Source organism: Cryptomeria japonica, chromosome 3 (genome assembly GCF_030272615.1).
Source record: "Cryptomeria japonica chromosome 3, Sugi_1.0, whole genome shotgun sequence".
Lineage (NCBI taxonomy): Eukaryota > Viridiplantae > Streptophyta > Pinopsida > Cupressales > Cupressaceae > Cryptomeria > Cryptomeria japonica.
Window position 1 is genome coordinate 223,487,072 of NC_081407.1, and position 17,097 is coordinate 223,504,168.

The window sequence follows — 17,097 nt, forward strand, 5'->3', positions numbered from 1 at the left end:
TTTATGTGGTCCAACTAGAACTAAAAGCTTACAAGGTGATAGATATTTCATGCTAATCATTGATGATTGTATGCGGGAAAAGCGGGTCGATAGAACTCAATATGTGAAAAATGGAGCTCTATGAAGCCTTGCTCACACACTCACAAGACTTCTTGGTGCAAGATATGGAGTAACGAAGTATCACTCAGCTTCCCAAGGTTGGTCCCATGGTTCTCTATCTTACACGGTCCCTCAAACCAATGTTTTTGCTCTCAGATCAGTGAGCAAAATGGTTTAGGGATGGCAAATGCAAGAACGAGGGATGTTTTTGTTGGTTTTAATATGAGATGCATCCTAAACTATGCATGATTCTAGAAATGCAATAAACTAACTATAAGATGACAAGGTTAGTAAACAAACTATCCTAGCATACTATATTAGTTCAATGATTTAAGCTAATGATAATAGAAAGTATTCTAAACATGCATATCTAGACTAATTCCTAGTTAAAAGAGAGGCTAAATGATGAGCATAAATGATATATGAAAGCTTGAATGTATTTGAGCATAAGTGTGATACTACAAACTTGGATCTTTTTAAAATGGAGGGATGAGAGCTCTATTTATAGCGAAAATAGGGCAATGGATGGTCAGGATTGAAAGAGTTAATCAAGGGCTAAGTTTGAAAGTTGGGAATCCATGTTTGCAATTTGCACCAATGAAATGGTGACAAGTGTCAACATAGGGTTGGGTTGAGAGAAGGGGTTGGAGGCATTAAATGCCTGAGAAGACCTTATGGTTATCTAGAGGGTAAGGGTTAAGCTTAAGTTAGGCTTACCCATTGGATTAAGAGTTAATCCAAGGATAAACCCTTGTGAAAATGATTAAGGGATAACCATAGTCAAAGCAATAAATGCTTGAAGAGACCCTTGGGTTGGATGAAGGTTAAGTTAGGCAAAAAGTCTCTAACCATGTAAGAGGGTTGAATTAACCATTAATGGTTTGGGAGACTTTGGAAAATTAAGTGGTTGAAGACTTGAAGCCTTTAATGGTTATCAAAGACTTTAAGGGTTTGAGAAGTGACTTCCCTTTGTTTAGGGATATGACAAAGTTTAGAAGATGGGTTAGGTTAATTTAGAAGTGATTAGAAGCGTCTAGAAGAAATTTAGGAATAGGTTTTAGAATGCAAGTGGGAGATGTAGGAAAATGCAAGTGGATGGAAGGATAATAGGATTTAATTGAAATAAAGTTAATTTAATTCAATTTGGTTGTAATTTGGGGAAATTAAATAAATTAGATTTATTTAATTTAGGATAAACTATTTAATTAAATTTGAATTTAATTAAAAGTGGATAGAAGGGATTTAATTGAATAAAATGATTTATTCATTAAATGGGTATAGTGAATTTAATTGAGTAATTTACTTAATTAAATAGAGGAATACGGGTAATTTAATTAAATAGAGAAATGAACATAAAATATTCATTTAGGAATATGGTCATTTTTTACGTCTACAATGACTATTCTAGAATGTGTTGGGTTACTTTTCTCAGAGAAAAATCAGAAGTACTTGGAAAGTTCAAACTATTCAAAGCAATGGTTGAAAATGAAACCGGTAAGAAAATCAAATGTTTAAGATCAGATCAAGGAGGAGAATTCACATCTAAGGACTTTAATACATTCTATGAAGTGAATAGAATCAGAAGACAGCTATCAGCACCTCGAACACCACAGCAGAATGGAGTTGTTGAAAGGAAAAACAGAACTATCTTGGATGCAGCAAGAAGTATGTTATCAGAAGCAAATTTACAACATGTGTATTGGAGAGAAGCAGTTAGCACAACGGTCTATACATTCAACAAAGCTCACATCAAAGGTGAAACCGGTAAGACCCCTCATGAACTATGGTTTGGTAATACTCCTACTCTTAAGTATTTCAGAATTTTTGGAAGTAAATGTTATATTAGAAGAGATGAGTATATTGGAAAATTTGATCCTAGAAGTGATGAAGGAATATTTCTTGGTTATTCGTCTAAGAGCAAGACATATAGATATTTTAACAAAAGATTGTAGAAAATTGTTGAGAGTACAAATGTAAAGATTGATGAACAATTCAGAGGAACTTCAAGGTATATAAACTTTGAACCGGCAATAGAAATTGTGACAAATGAACCTACACCAAATCCACCAGTACAGAATGAAGATCCAGTTACCCTGGTACCATCTGAGGATTCCACAATAACTGAAGAACAACATCAAACAAAGACACCCTGGTATGTAAGATTGAATCATTCTAAAGATCAAATAATTGGAAATAAATTTAAAGGAGTTATGACAAGAGGAAGATTGGAAAATGAAGAGGTATGTCTTATTTCTCAAATAGAACCATCATCTGTTAATGAGGCATGTGAAGATAAATTTTGGAATAAAGCTATGGAAGAAGAATTAGAACAAATTGAGAAAAACAACACTTGGACATTAGTTCCCCGGCCTAAAGATAAAAATGTAATTGGAACCAAATGGGTATTCAGAAACAAGCTTAATGAAGATGTTAAGGTTGTCAGAAACAAAGCAAGACTAGTGTGTAAGGGATATTCTCAGAAAGAAGGAGTTGATTACAATGAAACCTTTGCACCGGTAGCTAGAATTGAGGCAGTCAGATTAGTCTTGGCTTTTGCAGCACACAAGAACTACAAAGTTTATCAAATGGATATTAAATGTGCATTTTTGAATGGAGATCTTGAAGAGGAAGTATACATTGAACAACCTGATGGATTTTCTTTGACAGATGACAATGATATGGTTTGCAGATTAAGGAAAGCTCTGTATGGACTAAAACAAGCCCCAAGAGCTTGGTATGCAAGATTGGATAAGTATCTTTTAAAGAATGGTTTTACTAAAGGAAATGCAGACAACAATTTATATTACAAAATAACTAATGATGACATCTTGATTATAGAAGTATTTGTTGATGATATAATCTTTGGAGGAGAAGATGGTTTATGTAAGGAATTTTCTACTAAAATGTAGCAAGAATTTGAAATGTCTATGATTGGAGAAATAAAATTCTTTTTAGGATTGCAGATTTCACAAACTGACAAAGGTATATTCTTGAGTCAATCCAAATACTTAAAAAAGTTACTAAAGAAATTTGGGATGGATAATTCTAAACCGGTAAGCACACCTATGACTACAAATGACAAATTATCTCAAAGGGATGAATCTACACTTGTTAATCCAACTAGATACAAATCTATGATAGGAGGTTTACTGTATCTAACACAAACCAGACCTGATATTATGAATGTTGTATGTATTGTTTCAAGATTTCAAAGTAACCCTAGAGAAAATCATGAATCAACAGTAAAAAGGATTTTCTGGTACTTACAAGGCACTATAAATCTTGGATTATGGTATCCTAGAGATGAAAACTTTGAATTATGTGCATACACATATGCAAATTGGGCAGGAGATGTGGATGATAGAAAAAGCACCACCGGCGGAGCATTCTTTCTTGGAAAGAGATTAGTTTCTTGGTTGAGTAAGAAACAAAGTTGTACATCTTTATCAACAACAAAATCAGAATATGTTGCAGCAGCAACTAATTGTACACAGATACTATGGCTTAAGCAAATGTTGAAAGACATAAAGGTAAAATGCAAGGAACCTATTACCATATATTGTGATAACACTGCAGCAATTGATATATCTAAGAATCATGTACTACATTCTAAAACAAAACATGTTTCTATCAAACTGAATTTTCTAAGGAAAAAAGTTGAAGAAAAGGAGATAAAACTGGTTTATGTGAACACTAAAAAACAGTTTGCAGATATTTTCACAAAACCTTTGCCTAAGGAGACTTTTGCATATCTCAGAGATCAACTTGGAGTCATACCACCATCGGTAGAAACTTAGACAATTGATGATTGTCATCAACCGACAGAATAAAAAGACAAAACTTTTACTCCGGTCTTTGATGAGGAAGCTACTTCTCAGGGGGGGTAGTTGGTATTTTGTATATGAACTTGGTATTATTGTAACTTTGGCATTTGATGTCAAAGGGGGAGAGATATCTATGGAAAAACACATTATCTTTTGGAGAAATTGGTATGGAAACTTTGGAAAACACATGTTGCTCCCAAGGGGAGAAATTGTTGTTTGGGAGAGACTATTACTCTCTATATTCTGGTTATGATCTTTTTAGAGATTATTGGTATTTGGCATTTCTATTTTGGCACTTTGATGGTTTTTTCATCTTGTGTTGCCATCAATGCCAAAGGGGGAGATTGTTGGTATATTGGTATGGTTTTGTCATTGATGTCAACACCTACTAAAACACTAGCACTTTGGAGATCCAGAAGCATTCACCGGCAAGCAAGTAACTATTGCACAGTTACTGGTATATGGTTCACCGACAAGCAAGTAACTATTGCACAGTTACTGGTATATGGTTCACCGGTAGGATATAATGATCACCGGCACTCGAAATTATGTGGAAGACACTTGGTAATGTTGAAGACATCTTTTGGACATCTTGTCCTGGAGTTTTGTTCATTGGTATATTCATATTTGCATATTTTCTTTTACCAGCAAATAGGTCCAAGGTTACCTAGGGTTACACCGGTAGGTTTATCTTTTCCAGATCAGCATGGCACGCTATGGAGATGATCAATTATTGTTGTAAATGCATTAAGCCAACATGTTCAATCGGTTATTGCATCAAATATTATATTGTTTGTAAAATGTTTTTATTATAATATCTTATAGAGCCGACCTACTAGAATTGGTCTTAGGTTATGGTATAAATGTAAGATCGAATGTGGAATGCGAAAAAGAATTGTGTGAAGGTATATGCGAGATTAAGCAGAGCTATACACGAAGACATCATTTGAAGGTGAAGTTAGGTTTTTGTGAAAGCATATCAGCAATACACTGGTACTGAATCCAGCATATGAAGATGCTATTTTGTGCAGTACATTCTTATTGGATTTAACCATCCAACTGTAGTTAGTGTGACTCCCATTTTGTGATTGAGCAGTGAGCTCTAGGCTATTGGCCTTTCTGCATGTCTAGACCCCATTTATGTACACTTACTATCTAGAGTAGTATCATCTAATTGTGGGTAAGGTTTCCCACCGTGGTTTTTCCCCTTACAGTGTTTCCACATACAAATATTGATGTCATATGTTGTGGATGACTTTGTGTTTATGTTTCATGCATTAATCTTTACCAGTATAGCTAATAACTGTTAACATTGTCTACCGGCATACTTAACTGGTTTACCGGTATTAAGCATTAAGGTGGTTAAGTTGTTTTTGTTTTGAATTTAGTTGACAATTGATTCATCCCCCCTCTCAGTTGTTTTCGGGACCTAACAATATATATATATATATATATATATATATATATATATATATATATATAGACACACACACACACACAGAGAGAGAGAGAGAGAGAGAGAGAGAGAGGGAGAGAGAGAGAGGAAAATTATAAAAATATGTGTGGGTATGTGCAGGATCATGGTGTGCCAAAACAAGTCCTTAAATGGCAATGAAATTTCATAAAATCAGAGTTATGCAACTTGACATGAAAATTTGAATAAGTTGTGAACATAATTTTTAAAATATGTAAGAAGAGAATATATAGAAAATTGAATGTAGTTTCTAAGCTACTAGTTATTTTTTGAAAAAAAAATCCTATTTGATGAAAATTTCAAATTTCAATGTAGTGGTACTAAAATTTTAGGAAAAAGATAAGAAGTAGGCATATTTTTGACCATCCTAATCACAATCAAATCATAATATTTTTTTATAATATAAGTATTAGACTCATGTTCGGATGTGACAAATATTTTTTTTATAATTGTTTATAAAGTAAATAATTATTTACGAATTTTTTACTACAGCTTTTTAGAAATTCAGAAACTCCTACGTCTGACCACCTTAACTTGGTCAAAACCTTATGAGTTTTTATTTTATTTTAATTTTTCCCTATAGTAGACGAAGCATAGGATGTGACGTATGTTTCGGATTCAAAAAATGTTATACCATTTGAAAATTATGAGTGTTTTTCAATCAGTCTATCAATCAGGACTTTTGTCGGAATTCAATTAGAAAATAAATAATAATTATTTATTAAAGTCGAATTAAGACAAGCCTTATATTGTTGGAAAGCTGAGAACGTCCTTAAAAAACCTATTTTGTTTTATTAATTTTGGCTATAAAAAAAGTCGTCAGTCACCAGTGTAAAGTTTGGAAAATCAAGGAATACTGAAAAACACATTTTTTCAGTTGACTTTCCAGGCTTGTCACTTCCAAGCAAAATCCCAAAGCATTCCCAAGCCAAAATTTTAAATTTGTACAACAAAAATCGGATATCTGATTTTAATAAGTAAATTCAATAACTAAATTTGCACATAATTAATCTATTGTTAATTAATATATAATATATTAATTTATAAATAAATTAGTAAAGGATATCAGGGAGAGGGAGGGGGGAAGGGAGAGAGAGATAAAGAGATTAGAGAGATAGAGGGGGGGGAAGGGAGAGAGAGAGATTAGGGGAGAGGGGGGAGGGAAGAGAGAGAGAGAGAGAGAGAGAGAGGGAGGGGGAAGCGAGAGAGAGAGAGATAGAGAGGGGGAGGGGGAAAGGGTCATATTGTGTCCTAAGGGGTCATATTGTGTCCTATGACCCATTAGGACACCATATGACCCCTTAGGTGTCAATTTTTTGTAAGCGATATTGGCACTTCTTTTTATATTGTAATAATGATTCATCTTGCCACCTTATGACACACTATGACCCCTTATGACACCATATGGTGTCGTTAGAGGTCATATGGTGTCCTAAGGGGTCATGGGATACCATATGACCCCTAAGGACAACATATGACCCCTTATGACACCATATTGGGTTGTTATGGGTCTTATGGTGTCCTAAGGGGTAATATTGTGTCCTACGACCCCTTAGGACACCATATGACCCCTTACAACACCAAATTGTGTCGTTGTGGGTCATATTGTGTCATATGACCTCTTTAAGACACCATACGACCCCTTAGGACACAATATGACCCTTTACAACTCTATTGATAACTCAATGATTAACAATGAGTACCAAACCGGTACTGAGAGGAGGTGGGTGAATCAGTACAGACACAAAAACTTTTCCTAAACCGGTTTGACTGCAAACAGTGTACTTGACAAACAAACACTAATACTGATCTAAACTAGATTACTACCGGTTGAACATAATGAGATTGTGAAAGACATAAACTAGAAACACTTAGCTTTCATACAATCTACTCCCTCATTTCCACTTCATCCTTATGCATAAACAGATAATCTATCATCAGAGATACAATAATTTTCTAGAACAACATGATTCACCACTAAACAGGAAATAACAAAACATCACATGAAAGAGACATCACACATGATACACATATTTTTCACATGGAAACCCAACTAGGAAAAAACATAGTGGGGATGAATACCCACAAGTTGTTTTTGAACTCTTTAAAAGTCTGCTCTATTAGGAGCCTAGTCCGGTTAAAGATTGTTACAACAAGTTCTGTTAGGAACTGATCCTATTAGGGATCACTCGGTTAAGGGATGGCTAGAATACCCGGTTAAGGGTTAAACCCTGTTAAAGGTTACCTTGTTAGAGGATTTTATGAACTCAATGGCTTTGAGTCACCCTGTTAAAGGATTTACAACAAGCTGGTTAAAGCTACCCTATTAAGGGATTTTCCAATTGTTGAAGTGATTAGAGATAAACAGGTATTACAATGATCTGGTAATAGTACTCAGTGCCAATGCAGATCCGCTTTAGTTCCTTCCTTCTGCACACACACTTTGCAGGTATCAATACTCTTATTTGGTCTGGCAAGAATCACGTATCTCTACACTTAGATACACACACAACATTTTCCAACCATCTCAACATGAAATACAACATTGACCTTATAGGAAACAGATAGGTTGGTAGCATAAACCCTAAACCCTAAACATTTAGGTTGAGCAATTCACTCGGTTCAATCTTGACCATTGAACACTTTGCATTTGAATACAATGGTCTTGAATAGATCTCAAGACATTCTCCATCATTCATTCTTCACCACTTCTTGGAGGCGATAACCCATCACGCGTTCTTCACCATTTGCAAGGACTTCGCACATTCCCGAGGTAGATAGGATCAATCCCCTTCATGAAAGATCCTTCATGCACACGAGGCTGACATGGCAATATGATCTGATCTCCATTACAATGCTAACTCATCACACAATTCCATCGATTGAATCACACAGGCTCAAAACACTTCAACCGGAAACCCTGAGTCTAGGACTACCAACCTGTAGTCATACCATATTAAATCTCGATAGAAAACATTCCATATACCAGTTCACTTGGACAAACATACCGCTTCACCTTTTTCACATATACCAGTTCACAACATTATACCAGTTCACTTTGTCAGTTGCTTAACTTCAATAAACTGGTTCACTCTTCAACATATTACCAGTTCACTCTTCAACATATTATTGGTTCCCTCTTCAGCATATTGACATCAATGACAACACAATATCATCATGTCAACATACTCTGCACATATGCCAACAATCTCCCCCTTTGGCATTGATGACAATATACAAAGATATCTCTCTTTCTGCATCACATCATCTTCTTAATACTACAGATATCTTCTCCGCTTCACATCTTCTCCCCCTTTGACAACAATGCCAAAGTGGAGGCACGAGCTTACCTGTTCCACTATGTTGCTCCCCCTGAGGAGTAGCATCCTTCAACACATCAATCCTGAAAAGATACAGCAAAGTAAGATCTTACTGATGTGGAGCACAAACCTTTAGTTTACCTCTTGAAGGGGTAGCACCCCTAATTCACCTCTCAGATAGGTAAAAGTAGCCTTCGGTAGAGGCTTGGTGAATATGTCTGCTAATTGCTCCTTACCGAAAACATGTTCCAATACCACCTCTTTGTTCTGAACCTTTTCCCTCAAGAAATGATACTTGAGTTCAAAGTGCTTGGTTCTAGCATGTAAAGCCGGATTCTTCGAGATGTTAATTGCACTTGTATTGTCACAAAATATACTTACTAGTTCAAATACAGGAACTTTGAAGCCATTCAATACATGCTTCATCAAAATAGTCTAGGTGCAGTTCATAAAAGCTGCAACATACTCCGCTTTTGCTGTAGACTGAGAGATACAAGTTTGCTTTTTACTCATCCATGAGACCAGTCTGCCACCGAGAAAGAATGTACCACCGATTGTGCTCTTCCGGTCAACCACATTACCAGCCCAATCAGCATCTGTGAACACTTTTAGGTTGAAATCATCATTGTATGGATACCATAATCCATAGTCAATAGTTCCCTTTAGATATCTAAGAATCCGCTTGACTACTGCCAAGTGGGATTCTCTTGGGATTTTCTCAAACCAGGCGGTAATACCCACTGCATGTGCAATGTCTGGTTTGCTATGCACTACATAATGCAACTTACCAATCATTGATTAGTATTCCTTCTCATTTACCAATGCTGAGTCATCCTCTTATGATAGTTTACAACCAGTCACCATTGGTGTACCAACCAGTTTTTTGTCTTCCATGCCAAAGGTCTTCAACACCTCTTTGACATACTTGGACTGAGTAATAAAGATTCCATCTTTCATTTGCTGAATTTGCAGTCCAATGAAGAACTTAATCTCCCCTATGAGTGACATCTCAAATTCCTTCTTCATCTCATCTACAAAGTCATGACTCATCTTGTCATCTCCACCAAAGATTATGTCATCAACAAATACTTCAGAGATCGGAATCTGATCTCCTTTTGATTTCAAGTAGATATTGCTATCTTCACTTGTTCTTTCAAATCCAATCTTCACAAGATGGGAGTGCAAGCGTTCATACCATGCTCTAAGTGCCTGCTTCAGTCCATACAAGGCTTTATGTAGCCTACACACCATGTCATTGTCTTCTGATAGGGCAAACCCATCTGGTTGCTCTATATACACCTCCTCTTCAAGTATTCCATTTAGAAATGCAGATTTTACATCCATTTGGTATACCTTGAATCCTTTAAAAGTTGCATATGCAAGAAGCATATGAACTCCTTCCAATCTTTCTACTGGAGAAAAGGTTTCTCCATAGTCTTCTCCTTCTTCTTGGGCATATCCTTTACATACTAGTCTAGCTTTGTTCCTTACCACTGTGCCATCCTCATTCAGTTTATTTCTGAAGACCCATTTGGTTCCAATGACATTTTTATGCTCCATTCTGGGTACCAAAGACCATGTACCATTCTTTTTATCTGATCGAGTTCCTCTTCCATTGCCTTGATCCAGTCTTCATCTTTATGTGCCTCTTTTAATGATTTAGGCTCAAATTCAAAGATCATACATGAGTTTTCTCTGACCTTTCTTTTTGTAAGAATTCCTGCATCTTTGTCTCCTATGATCTGATCTAGATCATGATTGAGTTTTACATACCTAGGTATATTCTTAACAGATTCCTCTTGCTTTTCTTCTTCATCCTCATCTTCATCAACATCAGCATCCACCGGCGTAGGAGCACAATTACTGGTATTGGGCTGATTTGCAATTGGTTCCCAGAAGGTTACTACCGGTTAATCTCCTACATACTCTCTGCCAGTTTCATCAGGTTTCTCAAAGTTTTCATCAACCCTAACATTGATGCTTTCAACAATTCTCTAAATCCTATTGTTGAAACATTTGAGAGCTTTACTCTTGGTGGAATATCCTAAGAATATTCCCTCATCACATTTTGCATCGAATTTGCTATGATGTTCACTCCTCTTGATATAAAATTTGCTACCAAACACTCTAAAGTAGCTTACTACTGGTGTCTTACTGGTCTAGTACTCATAAGGAGTCTTTTCATTTCCTTTCTTGATGAGTACTTGGTTCATTGTGTAGACTGCAGTGCTCATCACTTCTCTCCAAAAGGTGTGAGCAACCTTCCCTTGGATCAACATAGTTCTAGCCGCTTCAACCACAGTCTGGTTGTTTCTTTCTGCTAGGCCATTCTGCTATGGAGTTCGAGGGGCATACAGTTGCCTATTGATGTCATTCTCTTCACAATATTTGTTGAATTCACCGGAAGTGAATTCCCCTCCTTGATCAGTTCTTAGGCATTTGATTCTTCTACCGCTTTCCTTTTCTACCAGTGCTCTGAAAGCTTTGAACTTTCCAAAGGCTTCAAACTTGTCATTCAATAATGTGACCCACATCATTCTTGAGCAATCATCTATAAGAATCATAAAATACCTATCTCCCTACACACTCCTAGTTTTCATAGGACCACACAAATCAGTATGCACAAGATCAAGTAAATTGTCTGCAGTGAAATATTTACCTTTGAATGTTGAGGAAGACATTTTCCCCAGTTGACACTCTTTGCACAAAGGATTTTCTGGTTTGCTCAGCACCGGCAATCCTCTAACTGCCTTGATATTACTAGCCTTCACAATATTGTCAAAGTTTACATGGCAGAGTCTCCTATGCCATATCTAGCTATCATCAAACTTGGCCATAAGACATGTACTGACATTTGCATTCAACTGAAATAGGTTACCTTTGGTCTACATACCGGTGGCCATCAGTTCACCATTGTTTCCTTTGATTTTGCACACTCCATTTTTGAATTCCAGAGTGAGTCCACTATCATTCAGCTGGGCAACACTCAATAGGTTGTGTTTGAGACCTTCCACCCAATACACAATGTCAGCACTGCTCTTTCCATTCAGAGAGATGGACCCTCTACCTTTTACCATACATGGTGCATCATTACCAAAATGAACCACACCACCATCATACTCTTCTAGAGATAGAAACTTACTCTGGTCACCAGTCATATGGTGAGAACAGCCACTGTCGATAATCCACTCATTGGAATTATCAAAGCGAGAGACAAGAGCCTTCTTGTCTGAAACATCTTCCTTGACTGCTACAAACACAATATCTTCATTTTCTTCATCTTCTGATTCCTCATCAGTGACACCTTCATCAACTGCTACAAAACAGTTTCTCCAGTTTCCTCCTTTGAACTTCTTGAACTTTTCCGGTTTGTCCTTGCTATCACCATTAGGACAGTTTACAATAATGTGTCCTATCCAGTTACAAGAAAAGCATTTCAAAGGGAGATTACCTCTGTATTTATCAATTCCCTTAGGAAGTCTCTTGGCAAGAAGAGCTTCAAATTCCATCAGGATCTCCTCATCATCCATTTCTCTATTCTGTCTTGGTTCACCACTGGTACTAGCTTCTTTTCCTTTTATGGATGGTGTAGCAGATGCTCTGAAGGTTGATTCTATCTTCTGAATACTGCCATCATAATTATTTAGCTCATAAGTTGTTAGCTTTGCAATGATGGAGTCCAGAGATACCTTTGTCTTGTCGATAGACCTCAACTCCTAAATAGCTACAACCCTTATTGCATAGACCGGTAATAAGGATCTCAAAACTTTGCTAACAATAGTGGAATCTTCCATTTTACCACTTGCACTCTTAATATCTCCAACAACAGTTTTGATTCTTATTTCATATTGTTGAATGGTCTCTCCTTCAATCATCCACATGTCTTCAAACTTTCCCCTAAGGCTTTCTTCTTTAGCTTGTTTCACATGCTCATCACCACCATAGATATTCTCAAGGGCATCCCATACTTCTTTGGGATTATCTTTGTCCTAAACATCATTAAACTCAATGTTAGATAAAGTACTAATTAGGGCTTCCATGACTTGCCCATTCTCCTAAATCTCTCTCTTTTGGTCATCGGTGAGAGTACCGATAGGGATAACATAAGCATTCTCAACATAGCTCCAATGTTGAGCACCCATGCTTCTGATGTATATCTTCATTCTGTCCTTCCATATTTTAAAGTTATCTCTGTTGAACTTTGGACCTTCCCTCTTCATCATTACAATAGGATCTTTCCCTCAAGTGGTTAATCTTACATCACAGAGGACCTAGAGGATGCTCTAATACCAATTGATAACTCAATGATGAACAGTGAGTACCAAATAGATACTGAGAGGGGGGGCTGAATCAGTACAGACACAAAAACTTTTCCTGAACCGGTTTGACTGCAAACAATACACTTGACAGACAAACACTAATACCGGTCTAAACCAGATTACTACCAGTTGAACATAATGAGATTGTGAAAGACATAAACTGGCAACACTTAGCTTTCATGCAATCTACTCCCTAATTTCTACTTCATCCTTATGCATAAATAGATAATCTATCATCAAAGATACAATAATTTGCTAGAACAACATGATTCACCACTAAACAGGAAATAACAAAACATCACATGAAAGAGGCATCACACATGACACACATATTTTTCATATGGAAACCCAACTGGGAAAAACCACGGTGGGGATGAATACCCACAAGCTATTTTTGAACTCTTTAGAAGTCCGCTCTGTTAGGATCCTAGTCCGGTTAAAGACTGTTACAACGGGTTCTTTTAGGAACCGATCCTGTTAGGGATCACTTGGTTAAGGGATGGCTAGAATACCCGGTTAAGGGTTAAACCCTGTTAAAGGTTACCTTGTTAGAGGATTTTATGAACTCAATGGCTTTGAGTCACCTTGTTAAAGGATTTATAGCAAGCTGGTTAAAGCTACCCTGTTAAAGGATTTTCCAACTGTTGAAGTGATTAGAGATCAACAGGTATTACAATGATCTGGTAACAACACTCAATGCCAATGCAGATCCGCTTTAGTTCCTTCCTTCTGTACACACACTTTGCAGGTATCAATACTCTTATTTGGTCTGGCAAGAATCACATATCCCTACACTTAGATACACACACAACATTTTCCAACCATCTCAACATGAAATACAACATCGACCTTATAGGAAATAGATAGGTCGGTAGCATAAACCCTAAACCCTAAACATTTAGGTTGAGCAATTCAGTCGGTTCAATCCTGACCATTGAACACTTTGCATTTGAATACAACGGTCTTGAATAGATCTCAAGACATTCTCCATCATTCATTCTTCACCGCTTCTTGGAGGTGATAACCCATCACGCATTCTTCACCATTTGCAAGGACTTCGCACATTCCCGAGGTAGATAGGATCAATCCCCTTCATGCAAGATCTTTCACGCGCACAAGGTTGTCATGGCAACACGATCTGATCTCCATTACAATGCTAACTCATCACACAATGCCATCGGTTGAATCACACAAGCTCGAAACACTTCAACCGGAAACCTTGAGGCTAGGACTACCAGCCAGTAGTCATACCATATTAAACCTTGATAGAAAACATTCCATATACCGGTTCACTTGGACAAACGTACTGCTTCACCTTTTGCACATATATCGGTTCACAACATTATACCAGTTCACTTTGCCAATTGCTTAACTTCAATAAACCAATTCACTCTTCAACATATTACTGGTTCACTCTTCAGCATATTACCGGTTCCCTCTTCAGCATATTGACATCAATGACAACACAATATCATCATGTCAGCATACTCTGCACATATGCCGACATCTATATGGTGTTGTTATGGGTCATATGACCCCTTATGATACCATATGGTGTCGTTAGGGGTCATATGGTGTCCTAAAGGGTCATGGGAAACCATATGACCCCTAAGGACAACATATGAGCCCTTATGACACCATATTAGGTTGTTATGGGTCCTACGGTGTTCTAAGGGGTCATATTGTGTCCTACGACCCCTTAGGACACCATATAACCCCTTAAGACACCAAATTGTGTTGTTATGGGTCATATTGTGTCATATGACCCCTTTAAGACACCATATGACCCCTTAGGACACAATATGACCCTTTACGACTCTGTATGGTGTCATTATGGGTCATATGACCCCTTATGACACCATATGGTGTCGTTAGGGTTCATATGGTGTCATAATGGGTCATGGGAAACCATATGACCCCTAAGGACAACATATGACCCCTTATGACACCATATTGGGTCGCTATGGGTCCTATGGTGTCCTAAGGGGTCCTATTATTTCCTACGACCCCTTAGGACACCATATAACCCCTTAAGATACCAAATTGTGTCATTATGGGTCATAATGTATCCTAAGGGGTCATATTATATCATATGACCCCTTTAAGACACCATATGACCCCTTAGGACACAATATGACCCTTTATGACTCTATACGGTGTCGTTATGGGTCATATGACCCCTTACGATACCATATGGTGTCGTTAGGGGTCATATACCGTATGGTGTCCTAAGGGGTCATAAGACACCATATGACCCCTAAGGACAACATATGACCCCTTATGACATCATATTGGGTCGTTATGGGTCCTATGGTGTCCTAAGGGGTCATATTGTGTCCTACGATCCCTTAGGACACCATATGACCCCTTATGACACCAAATTGTGTTGTTATGGGTCATATTGTGTCCTAAGTGGTCATATTGTGTCATATGACCCCTTTAAGACACCATATGATCTCTTAGGACACAATATGACCCTTTATGACTCTATACGGTGTCGTTATGGGTTATATGACCCCTTATGACACCATATGGTGTTGTTAGGGGTCATATGGTGCCCTAAGGGGTCATGGGACACCATATGACCCCTTATGACACTATATTAGGTTGTTATGGGTCCTATGGTGTTCTACATGATCATATTATGTCCTACGACCCCTTAGGATACCATATGACCCCTTAAAACACCAAATTGTGTCGTTATGGGTCATATTATGTTCTAAGGGGTCATATTATGTCATATGACCCCTTTAAGACACCATATGACCCCTTAGGACATAATATGACCCCTTATGACACCATATGGTGTCATTAGGGGTCATGGGACATCATATGACCCCTAAGGACAACATATGACCCCTTATGACACCATATTGGGTCGTTATGGATCCTATGGTGTCCTAAGGGGTCATATTGTGTCCTATGACCCCTTAGGACGCCATAATCTCTCTCTCTCTCTCTCTCTCTCTCCCCTGATTCCTCTCTCTCCCCCTATCCCCTAATCTCTCTCTCTCTCCCTCTCCCCTAATCTCTCTCTCCCTCCCCCTCCCCCCTCTCTCCCCTAATATTTCTCTCTCCCCTCCCCCCTAATCTTTTTCTCTCTCCCCTACCCCCTCCCCCCTAATCTTTTTCTCTCTCCCCTACCCCCTCCCCCCTCTCCCCTAATCTCTCTATCTCCCCCTCCCCTAATCTCTCTCTCTCTCTCTCTCTCTCTCTCTCTCTCTCTCTCTCTCTCTCTCTAAAATATGAGTACTAAAATCGAATATCGGATTTCATCAGATATCTGATTTCTACCACTACCATTAATGTGGCAACAGTAAAAAAAAAAGGCAGCAATGGGAATAATTTTTGGGACCACAAATTTATACATTAAAATCGGATATCCAATATAATTTGATATCCAATTTTATCAGATATCTGATTTTTATAAATAAAAAAGAGCCTCGTGGGCCATTTTGTGGATTCCAACAGCTCGCATTCTTCACATTTTGTTTTCTATCGACAATCACATGTTTTCAGCCAAGTTGAGACAAATTTGTGCTTTTGAGAGATTCTTAAAGTCAAATCTTGCATTGTCAATCATTGAGGAGCATCTTTGTGGAGGTAAATGGGGAGTAGTAGTTGTAGTCACATAAATCTGTCCACTTAATTAAATGAATACTTAGTATTTATTTGATTATTTAACCATCAATTAATAATTAATTAAATTAATATTTAATTAATTCATCTTAACCCTCTTCTCCTATTAATTAAATAAATTATTCAATTTATTTGATTTAATTCACTTAACCAAATTCAGACCATTAATTAAATAAATAAATCATATTTATTTATTTAAATATTCTCTCACATTTAAATAAATTAATATTTATTTAAATCCCCCAAAATCCCACCTCTCACATTTAAATAAATTAACATTTATTTAAATCACCTTTATCCTCCACCCACTTGCATTTTCCTACAAATGCAAGTTGCACAATTATTTTAAATAAATAATTTATTTAAATCACCTTTATCCTCCACCCACTTGTATTTTCCTACAAAAGCAAGTTGCACAACTA